Source organism: Phyllobates terribilis, unplaced genomic scaffold (assembly GCF_046119375.1).
Source record: "Phyllobates terribilis strain yellow unplaced genomic scaffold, ASM4611937v1 Scaffold_1012__1_contigs__length_473940, whole genome shotgun sequence".
Classification (NCBI taxonomy): Eukaryota; Metazoa; Chordata; class Amphibia; order Anura; family Dendrobatidae; genus Phyllobates; species Phyllobates terribilis.
In genome coordinates, this window is record NW_027363772.1 from 286,058 (window position 1) to 300,121 (window position 14,064).

The 14,064-nt window shown below is 49.7% G+C and overlaps 1 protein-coding gene across 3 annotated transcripts in view; it reads right to left on the reverse strand.

Moving 5' to 3' along the window:
- LOC141241397 (uncharacterized) overlaps nt 1-14,064 on the reverse strand; it is a 50,598-nt gene that overhangs the window by 12,481 nt on the left and 24,053 nt on the right. The window lies entirely within an intron of this gene.

The window sequence follows — 14,064 nt, forward strand, 5'->3', positions numbered from 1 at the left end:
CTCTATCTATCTGTCTATCTAAATAACAAAGTAAGGCTATGTGTGTTATGATCTGCAAGAAGAAATAAGGAAAGATAGGGGAAAGCTGTCCCTACAGTAAGACTAAGCTGAATCCCTACGATGTAGCGGGCTGCCTGTTCCTAGTCAACAGACCCACTTTTTTCTTCGGCTAGTCTGAACGAAGACCTATAGAATTAAGGAAGGGCTCCTAAAGAACTAAGGACTGGGACAAAAATGGGACACTTCCTAAACAGAAATTGTTGTAGAACACAAAAGACAAATTGACAAAAAGTACTAGAGGTCCAAGAGGACCAAGCAAACTGACAGAGCTAGGCACCGAAGCACCAGGCTAGCAAAACAGTCAAACAACACTGAAGTCCAGCAAAGCCAGAAGGGCAGAGCTGGAATATATAGGCAGGTGGTCACGTGGCCACAAAACACAAGATAGCAAAAACTAACAGGAGGGTTCTAACAGAACCCCCTCTTCTATGAGGATCCTCCTGATCCTCCAGGCCCAGGCCTTTGAGGAAACCTCCTGTGGAAAGCTTTAACTAGCCTAGGAGCAGAGACATCATCCGTCCTTACCCAGGAGTAGTCTTCGGGACCGAAACCCTTCCAGGAGACAAGATACTGTAATTTCCCTCTATGCCATCTAGAATTCAAAATACGAGAAATTTCATATTCGCCGTCTTCCACCACAGGAGGAACTGTGACAGTGGCGTCCCTATTAGATACGTCAGCCTTTTTCAAGAAGGAAACATGAAATACAGGATTAATCTTCCAGGAAGTAGGGACATCCAACCTAACAGCAGGTGGGTTAACAACCTGAAGCACTTTAAATGGACCCACAAACTTAGGACCCAGTTTTTTAGAGGGAATCCTCAAACGCAGGTTCTTCAAGGACAACCAAACCATGTCACCCACAGTAAACAAAACCTCTTTACGTTTCCTGTCAAAATACTTCTTGGACTTTTTGTTAGCCTCTTGAAGGTTACAACGTACATTAGTCCAAACTCTCTCTAAATCACCGGAAAAATTCTCCTCCTCCGGCACCGCCGACCCCAATTTGGAGAAAGAACCAAAAGACGGATGTCTCCCAGTACAACAAAAAAAAAGGAGAACACCCAGCAGAGGAGGATGTATGACTGTTAAGAGCAAATTCTGCGAGAAGCAGAAACTCCGACCACACCTCTTGATTGTCCGCCACAAAGCAACGCAAAAACTGCTCAACATCCTGGTTCTTTCTTTCAGTCTGTCCATTAGACTCAGGATGATAACCAGACGAAAATGACAAATGGACTCCCAACCTGCACAAAAAGCACGCCAAAAGCAAGCCACAAACTGAGGTCCTCTATCAGAAACAATATCCGTGGGAACACCATGGAGCTTGACAATCTCCTTAACAAATGCCTTAGCGAGTGTCTTGGCGCAGGGCAACTTAATGAATGGAACCAAATGACACATCTTACTAAAACGGTCCACGACCACCCAGATGACAGTAAAACCCTCGGACACAGGAAGATCAGTAATAAAATCCATAGTGAGATGCGTCCAAGGCGCACTAGGAACATCCAGAAGGCAAAGCAACCCCGCAGCAGGAGTATGTGAAGCCTTTGACCTAGCGCACACAGTACACTGACACACTCACTTGATGACTTCCTTCTGCCATCCAGGCCACCAAAAACTGCGACTGATCAGTCTCTTAGTCTCCGAAATTCCTGGATGACCTGCCAACAGAGACTCATGACACTCCACAAACAAATCTCTCCTAAAGGCTCCAGGCACGAACAACCTCCCATGGGGAGTGTTAGATGGAGCATCATCTTGAGCTTTCAGAATCCCATTCTCCAAAACAGAGTCCAAAGCCGCCACCACAACTCCTTTCTGTAAAATGCTCTCCTCCTCCTCGGCACCGACCGTAGGAGAGAAGCTGCGAGATAAAGCATTGGCTTTAACATTCTTAGTACCAGGGAAATAGGTAACAGAAAAATGAAACCGAGAAAAAAAAAGTGCCCACCTAGCTTGACGGGCATTCAAGCGCTTGGCAGCATCCAGATAAATCAAATTCTTATGATCTGTGAAAACCTGAATAGGAAATCTAGCGCCTTCCAAAAAATGACGCCAATGTTCAAACGCGAGTTTAATAGCCAGCAGCTCCCGATTTCCAACATCATAATTCAGTTCGGTTTCCGAAAAAATTTTCGAAAAGAAGGCACAAGGATGTACTCCACCCTTGTTCTCCTGAGACAAAACTGCTCCGACCCCCACCGATGAAGCATCGACCTCGACCAAAAAAGGCTTGGTCTCATCAGGCTGCATAAGGATAGGGGCAGAACTGAACCTCTCTTTGAGATACTCAAAAACTTCAATGGCCTCAGTAGTCCACTGGGCCGTATTCGCACCTTTCCTGGTGAGATCGGTTAGAGGTTTAACAATTACAGAAAAATTCTTAATGAATTTCCTGTAATAATTGGCAAAACCCAAAAATCTCTGTATAGATTTCAAACCAATAGGCCTAGGCCATTCCTGCACAGCCTGAACCTTCACAGGGTCCATCTCAAAGCAATCGCTGGAGACAATGTAGCCCAAAAAACAAATTTTCTGCACAGCAAACTCACATTTCTCCAGATTAGCAAAGAGTGAAATATCACCCAATAACTGCAAAACTTCACGTACACTCTGCCAATGGGACTCCAGATCTGGTGAATAAATCAAAATGTCATCCAAATACACAACCACATTCTTACCAATCAGAGGTCTCAGGATGTCATTAATAGGGTTCTGAAAAAATGCAGGTGCATTGGTAAGACCAAAAGGCATCACCAGATTTTCAAAATGACCTACCGGAGTGTTAAAAGCAGTTTTCCATTCATCACCCTCCTTCACACGTAACAAATTGTATGCCCCCCGGAGATCAATTTTGGAGAACCACTTGTCTCCCACTAACTGGTTAAACAAGTCAGGAATTAACGGTAACGGGTAGGAATTGCGTACGGTAATCTTATTTCACGAAAATCCAGACATGGACATAAACCGCCGTCCTTTTTTTTAACAAAGAAGAATCCGACTGCCACAGGCGACTTAGAAGGTCTAATGTGACTAGCAACCAGGCTAGTCTCTTTGTACTCCTCCAAGGCCTTTCTTTCAGGGATAGTCAGTTTAAACAAGCGACTTTTGGGAAGAGTAGCACCCAGAACAAACTCAATGGCGCAATCATAATCCCTATGAGGAGGTAAAACTTGCGACTCCTCCAAAAAAACCCTCCAAAAATCTTGAATAGGTACAGGTAATTCCACTTTTTCCACAGCCGCAGAGCGACCATTACAACATTTATCATAGCACTTCGGACTCCAAAACTTAATCACATTAGTAGACCAGTCCAATAAAGGATTGTGCAGTTTTAACCAAGGCAATCCTAGAACAACTGGAGAGGGTAAATTATCCAAAACAACCAAGTCCAAAATTTCTTGGTGAACTCCATTGATAGTGCGAGAAAATACTGCAACCTTGTGAGTAATACAGTTCAAAGGAGTGTTATCAATTGCAACCACAGAAATAAGTGATGACAAAGGTTTGGATTTCAATTTAAGGTTTTCCAAAAACCCTTTATCAATCACATTAAGTGCTGAACCACAATCCACAAATACCTGAAATTCAATCAAATCTCCCTGCAGAGTAGTACTCCCAGAAAGAAATACTCTTGCAGAGCATAAACAAGCTATACGGGCGTAACTGACCTTTTTTTTTCTTTACTTAAATGACGCTCACAATACTTAATCAAATGGTCACCTTTACCACAATAAAGACACAATCCCTCAGCGAATCTCCAGTCTTTTTCCTGAGAGTGGAGTGACATCTCCCCAACCTCCATCGGTTCCCCGCCGTCAGTGCAGATTTTCTGGGGACTAGGACCTGACATTACAGGAGTCTTTACGTCATTGAGCCTGCACCTCAGTCTCCTGTCTATACGAACAGCTAACTGCATAGCCTCCTGCAGAGTCTCAGGTGCAGGGAATGCAATTAGCAAATCCTTAACCCTTTCACTCAGACCAGCAAGAAATAAACATCTAAGCGCCGAATCATTCCACTTAACTTCTGAAGCCCATCTCCTGATGTGTGTGAAATAATTTTCAACATCATCAGACCCCTGATTCAAACGTCTAAGTTCTGATTCAGCAGATGAGATTCGATCAGGATCGTCATATAATAGCCCCATAGCAGAAAAAAATTCTTCAACAGAATTTAAACACGGATCATTAGGCTGGAGGGAAAAGGCCCAACCCTGTGGTTCTTTGCGCAAAAGTGACATAATAAAACCAATGCGCTGTGATTCATTCCCAGAGGAACTTGGTCTCAAACGAAAATATAACAAATAAGCATTTTTAAAGGAAAAAAATCTTGCTGTTTACCATAAAAAACATCAGGCAGTCCTACCTTTGGTTCCACAAAATGCGCTCCAGGACAGCTACTCACGTGTTGCTGAAGCTCGGCCACCTCCAGAGACAATCCTTGCACGCGTTGAGCCAACTCCTGGACGGAAACCATACTGATCCCTGAATTTCTTTCCTTTTAGTTTTTTTTTTGGGCTGGACTTACTGTTGTGATCTGCAAGAAGAACTAAGGAAAGATAGGGGAAAGCTGTCCCTACAGTAAGACTAAGCTGAATCCCTACGATGTAGCGGGCTGCCTGTTCCTAGTGAACAGACCCACCTTCGTCCTCGGCTAGTCTGAACGAAGACCTATAGAATTAAGGTAGGGGTCCCTAAAGAACTAAGGACTGGGACAAAAATGGGACACCTCCTAAACAGAAATTGTTGTAGAACACAAAAGACAAACTGACAAAAAGTACTAGAGGTCCAAGAGGACCAAGCAAACAGAGAAAGGCACAGAAGCACCAGGCTAGCAAAACAGTCAAACAACACTGAAGTCCAGCAAAGCCAGAAGGGAGGAGCTGGAATATATAGGTAGATCGTCACGTGACTGCAAAACACAAGATAGCAAAAACTAACAGGAGGGTTCTAACAATGTGCCCACGATGCAGAAATGCTCCGGATTTTTCCTGAGCGTTTCTGCATCTCCCCTGGCAGAAAAAACGCATGTGGATTGTACGTGCGGATTGTACATGCGGATTGTACATGCGGATTGTACATGCGTTTTTCCTGCCAGGGACATGCGGATGTGAAGCGTTCTTCACATGCATTTCCGCATGCGGTTTGACAAGTGCTTTCCAAGCGATTTTAGCATCACTTGGAAAGTGCTTGACAACTTGGTCACACTATATAAATCCATGCAACCAGCATGGATTTATATAGTGTGACCCAAGAGAATGTCAAAAAATAAATATTTACTTACCTTCTGATGGCCCCCGGTGTCTAGCTTCACCGTCCCGGCTGCCGGCAGATCATGTTACACTGAAGGACCTGCCGACGTCAGTGTCGCGTGACCCGTCACATGACTATGACGTCAGCGCAATTCCTTCAGTCCATCGAACTGCCGGCATGAGAGGAGGAGCTCATCGGGGGCCGCCAGAAGGTAAAAAATAAATATATACTTATTTTATTCATTTTTTTTTACAATTTTCTATGGTACAAGGGTCCGGAGGAGAGTCTCCTCTTCTCTAGACCTGGGTACGATCCACACATTAGAACGCATGGAATGCGCATCTACATATACAGTGATGCGTAATCCATGCGATCTAATGCAAGTAAATGGCGGCGAAAACGCAGCACTTCCGCAAAATAATTGGTAGTGCTGCGTTTTTTTCCGCAATGATAATCCGCAGTGGAAATTTCCGCAGCATGTGCACAGCACATGCGGATTATCATTGGGGACCATGGCAGGCCTTCTACCATGCGTTTTTTAAGCGTTTCTGCAGCGTTTTTGCTGCTGCGGAAAAGTTTAAAAATGCATCGTGGGCACACATCCTTATGGAGACCAATCTCTGTGATGGGGGAAGGGCACTAAAATAGTGTATGTCCTACACAACAAACTACCTGCTTGAAGACTGAAGACCGGGACACAGAGACACCGAATACAAGAGACACAAGCAGTGTCTGACTGGTGCCAGAGACCCCCACTGTCCAACTTTAGGGCCCCACTTCTCAACTAAATGCAAATGTGACATTATCCTCAATCACAAATTTATATAACCATGAACTGGGTAGATTGGTAAATGAATAAGATGCTACCTTTGTCTGCACATAGTGAGTAAAGTTTATTGTGCCAAGTACTGCTCATATAAAAGGGTGGTGGCCACTCTGCACAGGGGTCCACTGGAGGATTCTCCTGTCGGCCAGTCCAAGCCTGAGCACAGAGCTGGCACAAAAATGCTCCCATCCCATCCAAAGTTCTGGCCAGAAGTGGTCTTCAAGGAAGAATTGTAATCAAAAACAATATCTTAGTCATAGAAACAAGGGTGCCGAAAAATGTCAGCCTTGGCTATGGACTAATGAGCAAAAATGTGAAATATTTGCCGTTCACAGAAGACAGTTAGTTTGTCAAAGGGCTGGAGAGTGGAACAATATAGAGGGTCTGCAAGCAACAATGAAGTATGGTGAAGGTGTAAGGGACGAGACAAGGGGTTCCTCGTTGTGTGCACATATTACGGATTCAGCTGATGGCACCTTCAGACTATGTTCTGCCACAGTTGGTGAGACACTGGGACTCTTTAACTCCGCAAAGAAGAAGACAGACATGTTTCCGAAAATAAACTCTCATTTACTAGGTCTGGAAAAAATGTACAATGGGTAGCAGGAATAATGCTTTAAACTTTCATCTGTATAGTATGACAGAGGTTCACATTTGATGGTTGAGGACGGTGGCGCAATGCTTGTGTAGAACTTTGCAAATGAACAACAAGCTCCACCGAGGGCCTTCATATTCCCAGTACAGGGCTACATGGGTCGATGTATTGCGCTGTGACCATTGTACCAGCCTGACTGATCCCATATTTCTTCACAAAGACCTCCAGGTCTGGCTAACACTGAGACTAGCTTTAAAATGATTTATTTTTCAGTGGGTGCCCCAACTTGCCTTTGGTATGGAGTACTGCTGCCACTGTTACTTGAATGCTGAAATGTATTCCCTAGTATGTCTGTGACGCGCCCCTGGGCCTGTGTCGCGCAGCGTTGCGCACGCGGGAGCTTACCCGGAGCCGGATCTGTTGAGGGTTGTAGTCTCGTGGCGGTGATCCGGTCCGTGCCCAGGGAGTCAGACTAAGCGGCGATGTTTTAGCAGTAGATGTTAGATGACTACGCCACCCGTTGAGTGCAGCCAGGGAGCTGCTGCTGCAGGGCAGACCGCTGAGGCCGGTGGTAGGATTGTGCAGCGTGATAGTATAACCCCCAACGGGAGGGGTATGGCCTCAGGGCAGCCGACGTGGATGATGGGGGTAGCAGGAACCACTCGGAGACGGTACTGTGTAGTTCAGGGTCTTTACTGGTGACAAAGATAGACCCTCCCGGAGTACTGGCTAGCGATTGGGGCCTGGTCAGTCCTTGAGCAGATGGGATCTCCCCTGGCCAGGCGGAGTTGTAGGCCTCCCAAACTAACTGTACTCTTCTGGCTACCTTGCTAGAGGCGGGTAAAAGTAGCCCACGTCCCTGAGTGTGCCGTGTGGTGCTCACCCGTATGGCCGGTGACTCGGGGCCTTCTAGTAGCTTCCGCTCCACGATGGCGGTGCTGGTCCCATGCGTGTGACCGTGCCTTCAGGTTTCTTGGCCAGAGGACCTGGAATCCCCTGCCTGACGGATTCTGCTGCTGGGCAGGAGTTAGTCCCCACAGCCTCGGACTCCGGGTCCGGTAAGAAATCTTCTCAGTCAGGGCGAGCTCTGCAGCTGCCAGCCCCTGACTCCTTGTACACTGCTCCCACAGAGCTCCTGTTGTTTCTTCCTATATTTGCTTCTTTTCTCTGCTTCTTCTCTACTCACTAACCCTGCCTCAGCCCCAGGTTTATATAGGGGAAGTTCTTCCCCTCCCAGGACTGGGCAGGAGGTGTGGCATGCATAGGATCCCTGACCAAGAGACCTCCCACCTGCTCTCAGACGTAATATCTCTATCACTGTGGCAACCAGACCCCTGGGGTGTCACATTCCCCCCTAGTGAAATTTAGTACTCCGGGACTAAACATATTTTTAGAAAAACATAACAAGGTATAAACAATAATAATACAATAAGAAAAACACATAAAGATGGTTACGGCGTGTCCGCAACCGGGTGCAGTTTTGAAGAAAACAAAGGTGTCCATTTCACCAAAACAGGGAGACGTAACCAGGTAGGGGTCTGTCTTGCCCCGAGTCCTTAACAGTCTCTAGTCCATCCTGGGTTACGCTCCAACTAATTGTACAAGGATTCCCGGAAGATCCACCAAGGACTCCTAAAAATAACTAGAAACACAAAATTATACACAAGCAACAATACACAGGTAAACATAAATAAAACAATTTATACACTTTAAATCCTCCAGCGTGCGGGTAACTGGCCTCTAGTGGCTCTGGTGAACCTACGGAGCTGACTGTCTGGCCCCGAACTACAGGGTGTAGGAGCTGTCAAGGGTAAACTGGGCAGCTGTCTACGAGTTCCCTGGCTCACTAGGGATATGGCAGGCTCACTGCAAGCAGAGGATTGATCCTCCTGGTCTGCGGGTGTGGGGTCTTCTGCCTCCTGGACCGGCTGTTCTTCCAGCTCTACCCGTTGCTCCGTAGGTGCTTGGGATGACGGTTGGAGGAAGGTGAGTACGGGTACCACAACTGCACCATTGACTTGAGTCCAAGACCGAGGGAAGTCCCCGAGCACAGTACTAACCATATCTTCCCTTTCCTCTACGGGTCGATGGTCTTCTTGTTCCTCTTCAGGGTTCCTCAGTTGTTCGGGACACTTCTTCAGGTGGTCCCGGGATACAATGGCTGTGGTTTCCCCTCCGTCTTTACTGATGGTACAGACCTTCGGGTTATCGTGGCTTGAGGGCAGTACGGTGTACGGGTCCTTCTCCCACTGGTCGTCCAACTTGTGGAGCCGTCTTTTCCTCTTTAAGACCTGCTCTCCGGGTACCAGGGGAACGGCGGGAGCATATTGGTTGTAAGTTTTCTCTTGTCTTTCCCTAGCCTGACAGAGACTTCGCTCCACGCTCTCCTGTACTTTCCGGTTCTGGTGAAGTGTCCTCGGGTGTCAGGACTCCCATTTCCAGGTCAACAGGTAACTTACCAGGTCTCGCCCTCATTAGGTAAGCCGGGGTACAGTTGGTGGAACCTACCGGGATGTGGTTGTATAGGTCCACCAGATCGGGCAACTTCTCAGGCCACAGACTGCGTTCTTCTAGAGGCAACGTTTTTAGAAGATCCATTACCACCTGGTTCATTTTTTCACAAAGTCCATTAGTTTGCGGATGGTAGGGTGTCGTCCTTATCTTCCGGCAGCCATACAGATTGCAAAATTCCTGGAAGACCTCCGCTTCAAAGGCAGGTCCCTGGTCCGTCAGCACTTGGTCCGGGTACCCGTGTGGACGGCAGAAGTGCTGCTGGAAGGCTCTAGCTGCTGTTTGAGCCGTTAAGTCCTTGACGGGGACGACAACCAAGAACCGGGAGTAATGATCCACGATGGTTAACGCGTAGACGTAGCCACTTCTGCTTGGGGTCAGCTTTACATGATCCAAGGCTACCAGTTCCAACGGTTGCCGGGTGACGATGGACTGCAGGGGAGTCTTCTGGCTGGCACGGTCCTTCCTTCTCAGGTTGCACGGGCCACAGTCTCTGCACCACTTCTCGATGGTTCCCCTCATGCCTACCCAGTGGAACCGCTCGCGCAGCAGGAACTCCAGCTTCTTCCACCCGAAGTGTCCAGCTCCGTCGTGGTATGCCTCCATCACCATGGCTGCGTCTCTTCGTGGCACCACTACTTGCCAGAGTAATTCATGCGTCCGGGAGTTAACCATTCTGCGGCACAACTTCCCTTTGTAAAGGAACAGTCGACTCTTCTCTGCCCATAGTTGTTTGGCTTCCTCCGGAGCGTCTGATTCAAGGCGAGCCTCCGGCCGAGTCAGCATCTCCTTCACCAGTCGGACGGCAGGGTCGCTGTCTTGCGTTTCTGCCCAGTTGTAGTGGGGTAAGGGGTTCAACGTAGCAGCCTGCTTACTCCTTACCCGGTGGGAATACTGGATAGTCCCATGACGGTGGAACGCAGGGAGTTCAACTTCTTCCAGTCCCTCCGGATCTTCTCCTCCGTCCGGCAGGTTGGGCATCCTGGACAGGGCGTCCGTGTTGGTATTGGAGCGTCCTGCCCGGTATTTGATTGTGAACTCGTAGTTGGACAGACGGGCCATCCACCTCTGCTCCAGGGCACCGAGTCTTGCCGTGTCCAGGTGTGTCAACGGGTTGTTATCCGTGTACACGGTGAACCGGGAAGAAGCGAGGTAATGCTTAAAGCGCTCGGTGACTGCCCATACCACGGCCAGGAACTCTAGCTTAAATGAGCTGTAATTCTCGGGGTTCCTTTCGGTGGGTCGCAGTTTTCGGCTGGCGTAGGCGATTACTCGTTCTTTCCCCTGCTGAATCTGGGACAGTACGGCTCCTAGCCCGATGTTACTGGCGTCGGTGTAGAGGATAAAGGGCTGGCTATAATCCGGGTACGCCAGGATTTCATCCCCCGTGAGGGCCATCTTCAGCTGGCGGAAGGACTCTTCTTCCAGCTCCTCCCATTTGAAGGGCGGCTTCTGGTTCTTGGCCTTCCGGGACTGGCCTATCAGGAGGTCCTGCATAGGTGCTGCCTTTCTGGTGAAACCGGGAATAAACCTTCGGTAGTAGCCTACCAACCCGAGGAACTGCCGCACTTCTTTTACGCTGGAGGGGCTTGGCCATTCCTTAATTGCGGTGATCTTATCAGGGTCGGGAGCCACTCCGTCAGCGCTCACCACGTGTCCCAGGTACTGCACCTTTGGTTTCAGGAGGTGACACTTGGAGGGTTTCACCTTTAGGCCGTAACTCGCCAGAGCTTCGAACACCTCCGCCAGGTGTTTCAGGTGGTCCTCATAAGTCTTAGAATATACGATGACATCGTCCAGGTACAACAGGACCGTCTCGAAGTTTCTGTGGCCCAGACAGCACTCCATTAATCGTTGGAAGGTTCCTGGTGCGTTGCAGAGTCCGAACGGCATGCAGGTGAACTCACTAAGTCCCATCGGGGTGGTGAATGCAGTCTTCTCCCGGTCCGCCTCTGCTACAGGAACCTGCCAGTACCCGCTAGTGAGATCCAAGGTAGAGAAGAAGTTAGCAGATCTTAAAGCAGCCAATGACTCCTCTATCCTTGGTAAGGGGTACGCATCCTTGTGTGTGATACGGTTGATTTTCCGGTAATCTACACACATCCTCATGGTGTTGTCTTTCTTTCGGACTAAGACTAGTGGAGCTGCCCAGGGGCTACAGCTATCCCTGATCACCCCAGCCTCCTTCATGTCTCTAAGCATCCCCTTAGCGTGTTGGTAGTGGGCAGGGGGTACGGGTCGATACCTCTCTTTTATAGGAGGATGGTCTCCCGTGGGGATGTGGTGTTCTACCCCCTTGACTCGCCCGAAGTCTAACGGGTGTTTACTGAACACTCTCTCGTACTCTTGAACCACCCGATAGACTCCTTGTTTCTGGTGTGAGGGAGTGGAGTCAGTACCTAGATGTAGTTGCTGACACCAGTCCTCCATGTTTTTCTTAGAGCCGTTACCTTCCTCCGGGTGAGATGGAGGCAAGGGTTCCACAGATTGTATAGAATTTTGGTTAATGGTATATAATTTGGCTAGCGTGGCATACCGGGGCAGGTACACTTCCCTCTCCCCGATATTTATTATGCGAACGGGCACCCTCCCATGGCGTACATCAACCACCCCCCGGGCTGTCAAAATGGTGGGCCTACTGTCTGAGTAAACTGGTTCTACCATTGCCTGGTAATCCCTACCTCTCAGACCAATAGCTGCCCGGCACCAAATCATCATTTCACTTTTTGGGGGCATGGCAATAGGAAAAGGGTCACACATTCTTACACTACCAATCTCACCGCCGGAGAGTTCCACCTGTTGCCGTCGCATCAGTGCCCGGATCTCTTTCTGGAGCACCCGCTGCTCGCCGGCGCTGGCGTTCTTGGCAACCTGCTGTAGAAGGAAAATCACCTCTGCAAGACAATTTTCAATTACATTAGTTCCCAGAGTTATTTTTGGGTGACTCTCATGTTTGTCAATATCTACAATGATCAGTCCCTGTGCTGCCAGTTCGACTCTTCCGATTTTGATGGTCACCTCTTTAAATCCGATCTGTGGCACGGGCTGGCCATTGCTGGCGATGATACTCAAGTCGTCGTCAGGGTAGCGGGTAATATCCGAGTCATTCCAGTACTGCTTAAAGAGCACGTACGGGATGGTGGTGACCTGTGACCCGGTGTCCAGTAGGGCACTCATGGGAATGCCATCCAGTACCACAGGCAAGACTGGACGTCCTCCCACATATCTGTCTCGCCAGTTCGATGGGCCTGGTGATCTTTTTCCTGGGGGTTGGCCCTCTACCCCAGGTTGTGCCCGTTTAAAGAACAGTACCTTGCCATATGTCCGGGTTGATTGCAGCGGCGGCAGATGGGTCGTCCGTCCTCGCTGTATCGGTCACTGGGTCTTCCTCTGGCCGGTGGGGTCCTCCTTGGTCGACGCCACGGGATGTCCTCCGGTCCGGATGCCAGCTGGATCTTCCCTGGGGTGGAAGCCTGTAAAGACTGCACAGTTCGGGTTAGCGCAGCAACGCTCTTAGCTAGCTCTTGGACCTGATGGTGTAGGTCTGGAGCCGGGTCATTGTCCAAAGCCTGCGCATCAGCTCCCACAGGCCCCGCCGACAAGGGCGCCGCCTCCTGGTGGTAAGTGATAGCAGGGCGCCTGTGGGTCACAACGCCACCCGGTGCCGGTTCTCGGAGCACCCGGATGGCTCTGTCCTTGAACTGTGCAAAGCCCAGATGGGGATCCTGTAAGGCCATTGCCCGCAACTGGGTTCGGTGGGTATTACAATATAGTCCCTCTATAAACTGTTCGGTCAACAGCCTGTCCTCGTTTCCCACTCCATCAGGGTCGGTCTGCTTAATGGCCCTCAGGGCCTCTTGTAGGTTTAGTGCATAGTCCCTTATACTCTCATGCGCTCGCTGCTTGCACCCGTAGAATCTAAGCTTAATCTCGGCTGAGGTGCGGGTATCAAAGGTGTCCTTCAGCCGGGTTAGTATCCCTGCGACAGTATTCCTCCCAGGTGGCCAGGATTTTACTTCCCTTTTGGCTGCCCCGGTTAGTTGGGCCACCAGGATGCTCACTTTTTGCTCTTCTGTGAGGGGGTACACCTGGAAGAGGCTATCCAGCTTTTCTCTAAAGTCATGCAGGGTATGTGACTCCCCTGAGTACTGGGGTAGCCAAGCTGCTCCCGGGATATAGGGCATGGTGAAGGGCATAACTGCAGCAGCGGTAGCGCTGGCAGGGGTTGAGGCAGTGAAGCTCTCCTCCGTATCCGACATCTTCCTCCCCCCTAGTGGACCGTGGCCTACCTTGCGATGATCCTCTTCCGTAGGCCGCGGCTCCGCAGTGGATCGTCAGGGTTGAGGACCTTCCGTCGCGCTCTTGTGACGTCGGCGTCTGCTGGGCTCCTTCCAGGACCTTACGCAACGTCCGGACGTGAGGCGGGGCTTCAGTTCTCGCGCGCTTTCGGAGTCCACGCCCCCTCTTCTTCCCGTGCGGCGTCCTCAAGATGGCGTCCAATGGCGGGAAAACTCCACGGATGGCGGGAAGAAGGCAGAAGATGGCGCCGGATGGCGGGAAACTTCACCGATGGCGGGAAGAAGGCTGAAGATGGCGCCGGAAGGTAAGTTTGAAAAGTCTCTTTTTCAGGCACGCAGTACCCGGTGGTTGCGGGCACGAGATCCTGCCGACTACGCCAAAGTTGACGCGCCCCTGGGCCTGTGTCGCGCAGCGTTGCGCACGCGGGAGCTTACCCGGAGCCGGATCTGTTGAGGGTTGTAGTCTCGTGGCGGTGATCCGGTCCGTGCCCAGGGAGTCAGACTAAGCGGCGA